Source organism: Xenopus laevis, chromosome 4S (assembly GCF_017654675.1).
Source record: "Xenopus laevis strain J_2021 chromosome 4S, Xenopus_laevis_v10.1, whole genome shotgun sequence".
NCBI lineage: Eukaryota > Metazoa > Chordata > Amphibia > Anura > Pipidae > Xenopus > Xenopus laevis.
This window is the reverse complement of record NC_054378.1, coordinates 36,738,453-36,750,642: the sequence shown is the minus strand read 5'-3', so window position 1 is coordinate 36,750,642 and position 12,190 is coordinate 36,738,453. Positions and strand designations below refer to the sequence as shown.

General features: G+C 39.3%; 1 pseudogene; it reads right to left on the bottom strand.

Annotated features, from left to right (window-relative positions):
- The window catches only part of LOC108715079, a 32,346-nt pseudogene extending 20,393 nt beyond the window's left edge, over positions 1-11,953 (bottom strand).
- Between the last annotated feature and the right edge of the window lie 237 nt (positions 11,954-12,190).

Sequence of the window (12,190 nt, the reverse complement as noted above, 5' to 3'; positions counted from 1 at the left end):
AATAATAATTACAAGGTATTTATAATATTAAATAAGACCACAGTTTCATGCAATGTCAATACTTTTTAAAGTACCTGCTCTTTTTTAGTGTTATTACTTGATATATTGTAATATTGTAAATGTCATGTATGTAATGGATGAATTTACAGAATTATTAAGCAAATAAACAGAAGGCAAACCAATTAAAAAGAATAATTGCCAATCTGGACCCCATGGTGTGAGGTGGATCTAAATTAAATTTTACCTGAATCTTGTCAATGGTTCCATACTGTACTGGAATAATGTATATTTGTTGCTGATGCATAGTTTACTGTTTGCTTCTACCTACTATTCTTCCTGAACTGTAACAGTCTTGGCTAAATGTATGTTATTAAATATCAAAAAAAAGTTACAAATTAAAAAAAAAAAGAGAATAATTGACAAATAAGACTCCACGTTGCTCTCTGTCTCTAGTATAAATCCTTGCCTGGTGTTTAGGTGTTAATGATCCTGCTGCTATTTCCTATTAAACAATTATTTCCATGAGTTCTCATAAATACTGCATACTGTATGTTTTTACAACTCATGCTTTCGAAAAAATTTAAATGTTCTTTCTTTGTGAATTACTGCATCTTGGTATTCCACATCTCCTTAAGAAAGAAACATACATTAACATACTTTGTGCCTGTTTTGCAATTTTATTTACAATATTTGATATAAATAGTTAAAACTTATCCTAAGTGTAACAAAAGTAGAACTAAAACTTTTTAACTGCTACATCAAGAGTTACAAAACTTTGCAACCCACCCCTGAGAAGCTGAAAGCCCTGAGTTCAGTTGGTGGATATCTTTTGAGTAAAAGCTATGGTTAGAGATAAGTTGTGAGTTATAAAATCAATGTGTACATTTTTTTATATACAATTGCTAGTGATGGGCAAATCTCCGCGTTTCGCCCACTGGTGAATAAATTCGCAAATTTGCCAGCGACAATTAAAGGACGACTATTGACTTTAATGGGCGCCGGCGTCAACTTTGACGCCGACGAATTGTCACCAGCGTTTACAATTGAAATACTGTATATCATTATAGGCACTGGGTTTCGTACAATAATCCAAATCATTTGTGGTTTTTGTGCAATAATCAGAAAAAATCATACAATTCAGATTTTTATTGAGTCTTTTCCTGCATCAGATTTTTTTCAAGTAAATGTATTGCTAAAAAGGGTAAAAATGGAATGGGATTTTTGGTAAAATTGGTTTCAAGAAAATAGTGAGATTTTCCGATTTTAGTAAATAACCCCCATAGAGACATAAATATTGTGTCTCTCTGTCAATACAATGTGGCATAATCAAAATGTTTAATTCTTTTGGAGTTCACATTCCTGTGTGTGCACACCTGTGTGTGTAAATATAATTACAGTATAGGATTCAACCAAACTTTTTGAAGGCAATAATTTCCAAAACTTACAGTTTAAAACTCACAGTTCTGTCTGAGGCAAACAGAAACCAATTCAAGCCTGATATGTCTTTTTGTATCTAGTCCATTAGTCCTGACCAGGGACAGATTAGAGAGCAATTTCTAGCAATTTTGTTGTCAGTTTTAGACATTTCATTTTAACAATCCCATTCTTTTTAAGTGTTCTATTAAAAGCGTCATTCTTTCTTATAACATGTTTTTTTTTCTGTTTAAATTTACAAATATGAAAAGCAGCATTATTTATGTGAAAGCAAGATTTTCTGATCCATTGTACTAATTCTCTTGAATAGCTTAGCTAGATGTAAAGCATTATACTAGAACTGTAGCAACTCGGTTAACTGCAGTGGCAGTTATTTTTATTTAACTTTTTCATGTGTAGGAATACATGAACAGCAATGATGTATTAAAGTGATAAAACAATAAGTAATTGTCTAAGCATATTCATTTACATACACACTGAGATTGTGACATGGGTATAAATAAGAGTACAAAAAAGGAGGGTTGTGGGTGCACACCTGAGGCCAATTTCAAAAAGTCTAATTCCCTGTCTCAGTAATTCAAGTAAATATGCATATTTACTTGAATTACTGAGACAGGGAATTAGACTTTTTGAAATTGGCCTCAGGTGTGCACCCACAACCCTCCTTTTTTGTATAAATAAGAGTGTTGACAATGCAAGTGCAACTGTGGGTCATCTAGGCCGATATCTCTACTTAATTCCGATGTTAAGATTCTGACCAAAATCCTTGCAAACCACTTGAACTGGTAATAGAACACCTGGTCCATCTAGACCAAAAAGGCTTCATGCCAAACAAAGGCACAGATATCAATATTAGGCACCTGTATACAGTGTCGGACTGGCCCACCAGGATACCAGGAAAACTCCCGGTGGGCCAAGGTGTCAGTGGGCCCTTGTGCTGCTAAACATTTGGCCTATTTCATGGTCATTCCCCATTTCTATGAGAACAAAGAGGCTAAATAGATGGAATAATAGATTATAGTATGTAAAACTATAAATAGAGGTTGAGCTAGGAGAGGAAGAATAATAGTACTGAGAGTGGGCCCCTGCTCTAAATTTTCTTTGTGGGCCCCTGGTCTAAGGTTTTTGGGTGGGCCCCTGGTATCCCAGTCCGACACTGCCTGTATACAAATATCTCGGTTAAAGATCAGAATGTGGACGAGAGAATTGTGGTATCCCTGGATTCCGAAAAGGCCTTCGATACCATAGAGTGGCCCTACCTGTGGCAAATCCTATCCCGTTTTGCCATTGGCAGCAACTACATAGAGTTGGTTAGAGCTCTGTATGATCCACCAAGAGCATGAATACGGGTAAACTGGGGTCTGACTCAGGAATTCCCCTAGCAAGGGGGACCCAGCATGGGTGCCCATTGTCGCCTCTCCTTTTTGCTCTTGCAATCTAACCTCTTGCCATTAAAATCAGAGCAAACCCCCAAATTAAGGGACTGCAGATGCAGAGATGGGAATAAAAACAATATGCCGTTGTCACTATATGCAGCTGACATGCTTGTCTATCTGGCCCGTGGGACTCCCTATCTGATCTCTAATTTTGGAGACTTTTCTGGCCTCCAGGTGAATTGGGAGAAATCATTCCCATTGCCACCAGAGCCCATCAGGACAGAAGAAATGGCCCTCTCCTGCCCAAATTCCTTTATCCCTTCCACAATTCCACAATTCTCCAGTTAAACCCCCTAGGCATTGGTTTAAGAATTTGGATGCCATTATACAGGGATTCATATGGGCAGGGGAATGTCCGAGGATTAATTGGCAGACCTAGCAAGCTCCAGTTAACAGGGGGGGGGGGGTCTGGCCCTTCCTAATTTTCCAATGTATTTTTATGCAAGCCAGCTGGTATATGCCTGGTAGTGGCTTAACCCTAATCCTAACAATCAAGCGGTAGTCCTTGAGGCATCTCCTCATTCGACGCTCTGGCTAATCAGTTACACAGGGGACTTGCCTCTATATATAGTCTTACACCCGGTATGAAGACGGTATGAAGACGGTGTTATGCGCTCCGGGGGACCGGCGCGCATTTCTACCTTTATACAAGCCAGTCCCCGGGTTCCTCGGGCCCCTAGTTAACGATGCGCTGATGTCACGCAAGGCGCCAAATTTGAAATGGTTGCCCAAGCTGGTTTTCAGTTTTTCTGTATCTGCCAAGCCTTTTCTGTTTTGGATATTCTGTTTTTGACCTTTTGCCTTTTTATTGACCAAAGCATCTTGCTGCCTGCCTTTTGACCTTTTGCCTGTTTGACTGTCTCTGCCTGATCCTTGTACCCTACTCCGAATACCTCAGACGTATTTAGGATCCCAAAAGGGCGTCGGTGAAAACCAGAATATGGTGAGGCTCTCCGACTGCACCTAAAGGGTATTCAGTCTGTACTTGGGCTCCTGTACTTACAGAGCATAACAGTTAGCTTGGGCCCACATGGAGCCCTCGCAGACTACAGCTACCGCTTCCCTCTAAATGGTGCTTGAGACACTTCTTAAACGTCTGGAAATCCAGCAGCAACAACAATAGCATATTTCTCAGACTCTTCAGCACCTTTTCAGCATCTCGTTTGGACACATTTCAGGCTGCTCATGGAGGGTCTGCTCCCCCTCCAGCTATTGCAGTTCCGGTTCCTCCTTCCAGGTCATCTCCTTCGGAACCCAACATTTCACACTTTTTTGGTGATCCTGAGGTTTGCCCGGAATTTCTCAATCAATGCCTCATACGTTTGAACTCTGTCCTCAGAGGTTCCTCACGGAGAAGTCTAAGGTGGCCTATATTATCGCCTTGCTATAAAGTAAAGCTCTCGCTTGGGCTTCTCCTTTATGGGAACGTGATGATCCAATTGTCCACAACTCTTCGGTTTTTATCAAAACGTTCTGAGAGATTTTTGATGCCCCTGGTTGCAAGATTAATGCCTCAGCCGTCTTATGAAAATTTCCCAGGGTACTATGACTGCTGCTGAAAATGCTATTGCTTTCCGTACGTTGGCAGCCGAGGTCACCTGGAATAATGACGCCTTGTTCGCAGATTTTTGGCAAGGGCCAAAATTCATCTTAAAGATGAATTTGCCCCTAGGGACTTGCCAACTCAATTTGAGGATCTGGTGGCTATCAACATTCAGGTGGACACTCGTATGAAGGAAAGGAAGTCACAAAAGTCCCACTACCAGAGGTTCACTATTCCCTCTACATTTTCCTCAGAGGCCCCTTCAACTTCACTCTCTCCAGCTGAAGAACCTATGCAACTAGGGGTCACCCATCTGTCCCCTGAGGAAAAGACTTGCAGACAAAATGCCGGTCTTTGTTTATACTGTGGTTAAAAAGACCATCTCCTCAAGACTTGCCCCGTGAGACCCAAGCATCAGGGAAATGCTCCCACCTAGGTCAGAGTGGGGAGTCTCCCCTAGGCAATAAACTCCTACTTCCAGATAAACAACCCTCAAGAATCTTTATCCCTGCTTCTATATCCTGTTTGGATAAAGTATTTCCCTGCCAAGTGCTTCTGGACTCCGGGGCAGCTGGCAACTTCCTCGACACATCTATGGCCAGAAAATATGCCATCACTTCTATCCCTCTCGATACACCCCTTTCCGCTCAAGCAGTTGACAGCAGGCCCGTATCCCCCAGACTTTTGACATCTGACATGGTGCCGCTTAAATTACATGTGGGATGGTTGCACTCTGAAGATTTTCTCATAATTGATTGCCCTGCCACTCCAGTCATTTTGGGACTTCCTTGGTTAAGACAACATAACCCATCAATTGACTGGAGGACTGGGGCTCTTTGTGTCGCTCCTTCTGTCAAAAAGATGACGGGCTTAGGCCTTGTATTGACTACCGGGGTCTGAACAAAATCACTGTTAAAAACCATTACCCTCTACCATTAATTCCTGAACTTTTCGACATATTAAGGGGTGCCAACATTTTTTCCAAGCTGGATCTCCGAGATGCTTATAAACTGATTTGCATTTGTCACGGAGACGAATGGAAAACATCGTTTAATACTCCTTTGGGCTATGTAATGCTCCTGCAGTCCTTCAGGACTTCATTAATGACATTTGCCATGACCTGTTATTATCCTGTGTTGTGGTGTACCTTGATGACATCCTGGTGTTCTCCTCTTCTCTTCCAGAGCATATTTCTCAAGTAAAAATGGTATTACAACATCTCAGGGAAAACAATCTCTATGCAAAATTAGATAAATGTGAGTTCCATAAGTCTAAGATTTCCTTCTTGGGGTACATCATTTCTGCATCCGGATTTGAGATGGACCCCGCTAAAGTTCCTGCAGTATCCAAATGGCCTGTCCCAAATGGGTTGAAAGCCATCCAACGTTTCCTTGGCTTTGCTAATTTTTACTGAAAATTCATCATGGGGTTTTCCCAAATTGTGGTCCCTATTGTTGCCCTCACTCGCAAAGATTCAAAATGTTCCTGGTCCCCGGAGTCTCAGAAGGCTTTTGAATCCTTGAAAACAGCCTTTGCATCTGGTCCTGTGCTGATACATGCAGACACTTCTCGTCCATTCACCCTGGGGGTGGATGCCTCTGATTGTGGGGTAGGTGCTATTTTATCTCAACGCATAGAATTTCAGGGCCACCTCCAGCCCTGTGCTTTTTTCTCCCGGAAGCTCTCCCCTGCTGAGAGAAATTATGAGGTTGGCAATCGGGAATAACTGGCTTTAGAAGAAAGGCACCATCTCTTGGAAGGGACTGTGGATCCCATTACCACCCTCACTGGCCACAAAAAATTGGAATACATTGCATCAGCCAAAAGATTAACTCCACGGGAAGGAATATGGGCAATGTATTTTTCCAGGTTCAATTTTATCATCTCCTATAGGCCTGGATCTAAGAATATCAGGGCTGATGCTCTGTCCAGATCCTTGTTTTTCGAAGATATCTCCTCGGTTCCATCCTGTACCATTATTTTCCCTGAATGAGTGGTGGCTCTGGTATCCTTGGAACAACCTACTTCTGAAACATCCATGGCATGTCCTTCCGGCAAGAGATTTGTTTCTAAACATTTCCTCATTTACAGTTTACTGCCCAGTGTTCCAATTTAGTCAGATCACTCTGCAAAGTGGCAGCATCCTGCATGGAACATACTTAATTTAACCAGTAACCTTCTGTGTGGCACTGTATCAAATGTTTTAGCAAAGTTTAAGTAGATCACATTCACTGCCATCCTAGAATCGAGGTCTCTGCTTACCTTCTCATAAAAAGAAATTTGCGAAATTTGCGAAGCGGCTACAAATTTGCCAAATAGTCTATGGGCAACAAATATAAATAAACATACAAGTTTTTGCCTTTCTTTCATTTAGCTGAGAAATTAATATGAGTACAAATAAATGCTTCCAAATTAGATTTTGGGACATTAAGTGAATTAAAAGGTTCAGTTATATATTATTTCTTTGAACACATTCATTGTTTCCATGCTAGTCTAATCATAAAATGGCATAGAGTCATAGCAAGTAACATTTTAACATCTATAGTGAAATAAATGACTGTTGGAATAGAATTATCATATGCAGTGGGACCTATTAAACTTCACTCACAAATCATGTCTTTGTTCTATGGATGTGTGGTTCGAAATGCAAAGCCAAGCTGTCAGAATTTGTTTAACTAATGACTCCAACTTGTTAAAAAATTTAACCATGGACTTTTTGTTTGTGCTTCAAAGCATTCCTAATGTTTCTTTTATTAATTTGTTTGTCATTCCATATAAAATTAGTACGTTTTTTCACCCTTGACTGGGTAAATGTTATGGTAAATTATGGAGAAATGCTTTTTAATGCTTTCATGAAAAAGAACTAAACAATATTACCCATCATGAGCAAAATGCTTTGTATGCATCCATAAAACATAAACTTAGATGCTAAGTAGTCTTATTATATTTGGGCAATGTAGGTTGGTCCATAATTTCCACTATGTAAAATAAGCTGTAATTACCATATATGAGAGATTGTTATCTAGATCATGTGATTATTAACAGAAAATTGTGTTCCAATAATTATCTTATGTACAGTACAGGTATGGGACCTGTTATCCAGAATGTTCGGGACCTGGGGTGTTCCGGATAACGGATCTTTCCGTAATTTAGATCTTAATACCTTAAGTCTACTAGAAAATCATGTAAACATTAAATAAACACAATAGGCTGGTTCTGCTCCCAATAAGGAATAATTATATCTTAGTTTGGCTCAAGTACAACCTACTGTTTTATTATTATAGAGAAAAAGGGAATCCTTTTTAAAAATGTGGATTATTTGATTATAATAAAGTCTATGGGAGATGTTCATTCTGTAATTCTGAACTTTCTGGATATTGAGTTTCCGGATAACGGATCCCATACCTGTATATGACATTTATTTATTTTGCGTTACTATGTATTTGCCTTTCCTTATTAAAGGGATCCTTTTTTTTTTCTTTTAACATCATATAATCTTAACTAGCTCAACAGAGCTACACTTAACACGCTTACTCATAGAGGCCAGTTTATCAACACTTGTTTTTTGTGGTTTTAGAGCTTCTAGAAATCATAAAAAAAAATTTTTCTCTAAAAACATGAATACCGTGTAATTTATTAAAAGATCCAAATATAAAAAGCATGAACTAAAAAAAGCAGAACAATGCACTAAAAAAATCGAAAACCTCTAACAATTTAAGGTTTTTTGGATAATTACTAGCGAATAAAAAGAAAACATCTAAAGGCTATTGTGATCTTAAAGGAGAACAAAACCCTAAAAATGAATACGCCTAAAAATGCTATAAATTATATATCTTATATACTGAACTTATTGTACTAGCCTAAAGTTTCAGCTTCTCAATAACAGCAATAATTCAGGATTTAAAACTTTTCACAGGGAGTACCTATCTTGGAAAGTGTCTGCGACACTCACATGCTCAGTGGGCTCTGAGCAGCTGTTGAGAAGCTACGATTTGGGGCTGTTGCAAATTATCAAGCAGAAAATGAGGTTGGCCTGTAATATAAGATGATGCTACAAGGCTAATTATTAAATTCTGGTGTTAGTTGCACTGGTTTCTGTGCTGTCATGTATGGTTGCCTTAGGCTGGTACAGAAGCCCAAAACATAATGTACAACATTTATAGCCTACTTTTAATTCTCTTGAATACTACAGTTAATGTGTAGAGCTAGTTCTGTTTATGTATGGATATATGTGCATTGGTTTTCATTTGGATGAGTTAAATTTGATGGCTTTTTACCTTTTTCAACCCAAATTATTTAAATAACATACATAAGATAAATAAGAATGAAGCACATGAGAAGACTGGGGGCCAGACATTTGACATACAGGCCTCCAGTTGGACAGACCTGTTCTACATGATGAACCAATTAACATATTCCCTTTCCTTCTTTTCTGTAGCTCCCATTGATCCAGCTAAATAGCCTTGTTTCAATTAAATAAAAGAAAATAATGAAACAGTCTCTGTTAATTAATTTATTTAATAATTAAGATGGTCCTTTTTATTAAAATAGTTATATTCCATGGCTTAAAGATGGCCAAAGAAATAATTAAGCTGGTCCTTTTTGTTGAAATATTTATATTCCATGGCTTAAAGGTGGCCATAGACATTAAGATTAATCTTTCCCTAACAACCAATTTTAGTGCAATACAACGATTCTGTCAAATTATGGTGAGGTTATTGGGCACCGAATGCTCATGCATCTAACTATTTTTTGTCCAACATCCTAACCAAATAGATTGACACTGACAATGAAATTGTCCAATTGTTTGCGGGGCCAAGCAGACAGCTACCCAGAGTTACACATACATTTAAACTATCGTTTCAGGACAAGCTTGGTCTTAAATTTTAAAATATTTTAAAAATCTTAACATCTATGGCCACCTTTATTTTTAATGGCACCATTAAATATCATTAAATAACACCATAAAATTATAGCATTAAATATCTCTCTATGACAGCAGAGCCCATTTATAAACAGTGGACAAACTTGGACCTGGACAGTAACCCATTGCAACAAATATTTGCTTTCATTGCTCAACTTGCAGCTGGCACAAATACGCTATCTATACTGTAGATTTTAGTATCACAATAGCCTTGGATATTATGCTTGTCCAAGAAATCATCCAAGCCACTCTTAAAGGCATTAACAGAATCAGTCATCACAACAACATCCACAGTGCTTTCCACAACCTACTGCCCTTGCTGTGAAGAACCACCTACCCTGCTTCAAATAAAAGTTATTTTTTATTTGTTATCCTCTAAAGGGGTGGCTTCTGGTGCCGTGAATTTAACCAGTAACCTTCTGGTGGCACTGTATCAAATGCTTTTGCAAAGTTTAAGGGGGTTATTTACTATGCTCCGAATACCCAAAATTCCCCAAAACCCGAAAAATTTGTGTGTTTTTTTTAAATAAAATCGGACTTTTAAAAAAAAATCTAAATTTTTTCGGAATTTATTAAATCCCGAGGGCTAAAAAGCCAGAATATAAAAACACAGCATCTCAAACCAATGCAATTAACTCTAGCTCTCCCATTTTGCCTGACAAACAGTGAGTTTGAAATCCGTGGTGGGAAAATTATTTGAAGGCTTGTGAAGGTCACATTCAAAATTGTGTCCTAGTCAATGGCATTATGAGCAGCAACCAGCATGGCTTTATGAAGGATAGGTCATGTCAGACAAATTTGATCGCTTTTTATGATGAAGTAAGTAAGATGCTGGACAGTGGGGGGGCAGTATATTTATTTGGATTTTGCCAAAGCGTTTGATACTGTGCCCCACAAATGAGTTTCTAAACTAAGTTCTATTGGGTTTAATGAAGTTGTTTGCACATGGCTAGGAAACTGGCTACAGGATCGAGTACAGAGAGTGGTTGTTAATGGTACATTCTCTACTTGGAGTAAGGTTCTTAGTGGGGTCTCTCTGGGCTCCGTATTGGGTCCACTTTTATTTAACTTGTTTATTAATGACTTAGGGGAGGGTGTTGTAAGTAATGTATTAGTGTTTGCAGATGACACAAAACTATCAAGCCCAATTAATTCCATCCAGGATGTGGCATCCTTGCAACACGATCTTGACAAACTGGCAATCTGGGCAGCTAAGTGGCAAATGAGATTCAATGTTGATAAATTTAAAGGGATACTGTCATGGGAAAAAAAAAATTCAAAATGAATCAGTTAATAGTGCTGCTCCAGCAGAATTCTGCAATTAAATCCATTTCTCAAAAGAGCAAATAGATTTTTTTATATTCAATTTTGAAATCTGACATGGGGCTGGACATTTTGTCAATCTCCCAGCTGCCCCCAGTCATGTGACTTGTGCCTGCACTTTAGGGGGAAATTTAACAAAGATTGAGGGTCCCATCCCCCCCCCAACCCCTCCCTGCCTCCCAGCAGGGAGGGAAAGCCAGGCAAGGTCCGGCCGGAGGATCTGCTTTGATCCTCCTATCACCGTGCCGGCCCAGGTGTTAGAGTAGTGTGTGTGTCGGAGGAGGGGCGTGTGTGCATGTTGCTGGGCAGGACTGAGCAGGGTTTAAAAGGCCCGGCGCAGCTGCACTCGGTCTCTTCTTCTTGTGTGCATCGCCCGGAGAACATCACCCCCCTGGACAACGAGCATTTAAACCTGGCTGAGTATATCAACCCCTACTATCCCACCAACGAATCCCATTAACCCCTACTGCTCAAACCCCTACTATCCCACCAACGAATCCCATTAACAAACCCCTACTATCCCACCAACGATCCCACTCATACCCCTATTAAAACCCTTACTGATATCACCAATTCCCTATCCCCTGCACCCCAATTCCCTTTTGTTGGTTTAGGGAAAGTTTAGCACCAGGAAGGGCGGGCAATTATAACGTGTGTGATTGTGTATGTGTAGTTAGATTGTGGGTGAATTTTGGGGATTGTTAGTGTAAATGAGGATTGTTTTATTTAGTTGTTTTATGTTGTGTAATTGGTATATCTGCATTAGAGGTAGTTGCTGTTTCTATTGTTGAGTGTCGTATTAAATATATATTGTGTTGTTTGTAACTTCTGTGTTGTGTTTGTTATTATGTAATTAGAGTAGCAAGCGCACGCAGATAGTTAGTACAGTACAATATATAGCGTACATAGTGAAAGGTTAATTGAGAGTAGTTCTTTAAGGAATAAATAGGCGGAGTTATCAACCAATGATATTGCCTATGGATGAACACTAAGTATCAAACATCTGCATAAATAGCGATAACAAATACACCCCCTTAACATTGGCGAGCCAGCGGCCCCTGAATATAGTTTTATTTTTGCGTTCGGTTTTGAGGCTAGGGATCGGTTATACTGTGATTATCAGGCGGTAGAGACAAGGTTGAATGTCTGACCTGATAATTCAGACAGGTAACGCGAGTTACAGTGTAGTACCAAACGTAAATCACGCTTAAGCAGAGAATCTATAATCTATCTGTTACTAAAAATTTTTTTATTTATTTTTGATTACCTTTCACGGTCACAACGCGTACGCATTGCTGAAAAGAAAAATCACGTCACGAGAAGAGATCCATCGTTATCGGAGCAGGATAAAAGTCTAGTCTGGTAGGGAGAAAGGCGTTCCGGAAGTTAAAGGACCTTCTACAAGCAGCAAGGACAAAGGTTAGCACCGATTGAATGATGACATCTCAACCAAAAGTGAGTATGACTTTTTCCACACTTCAACACTTGAGTAAACACAGCACTTTTAATCCCATAATACCCAACGCATAC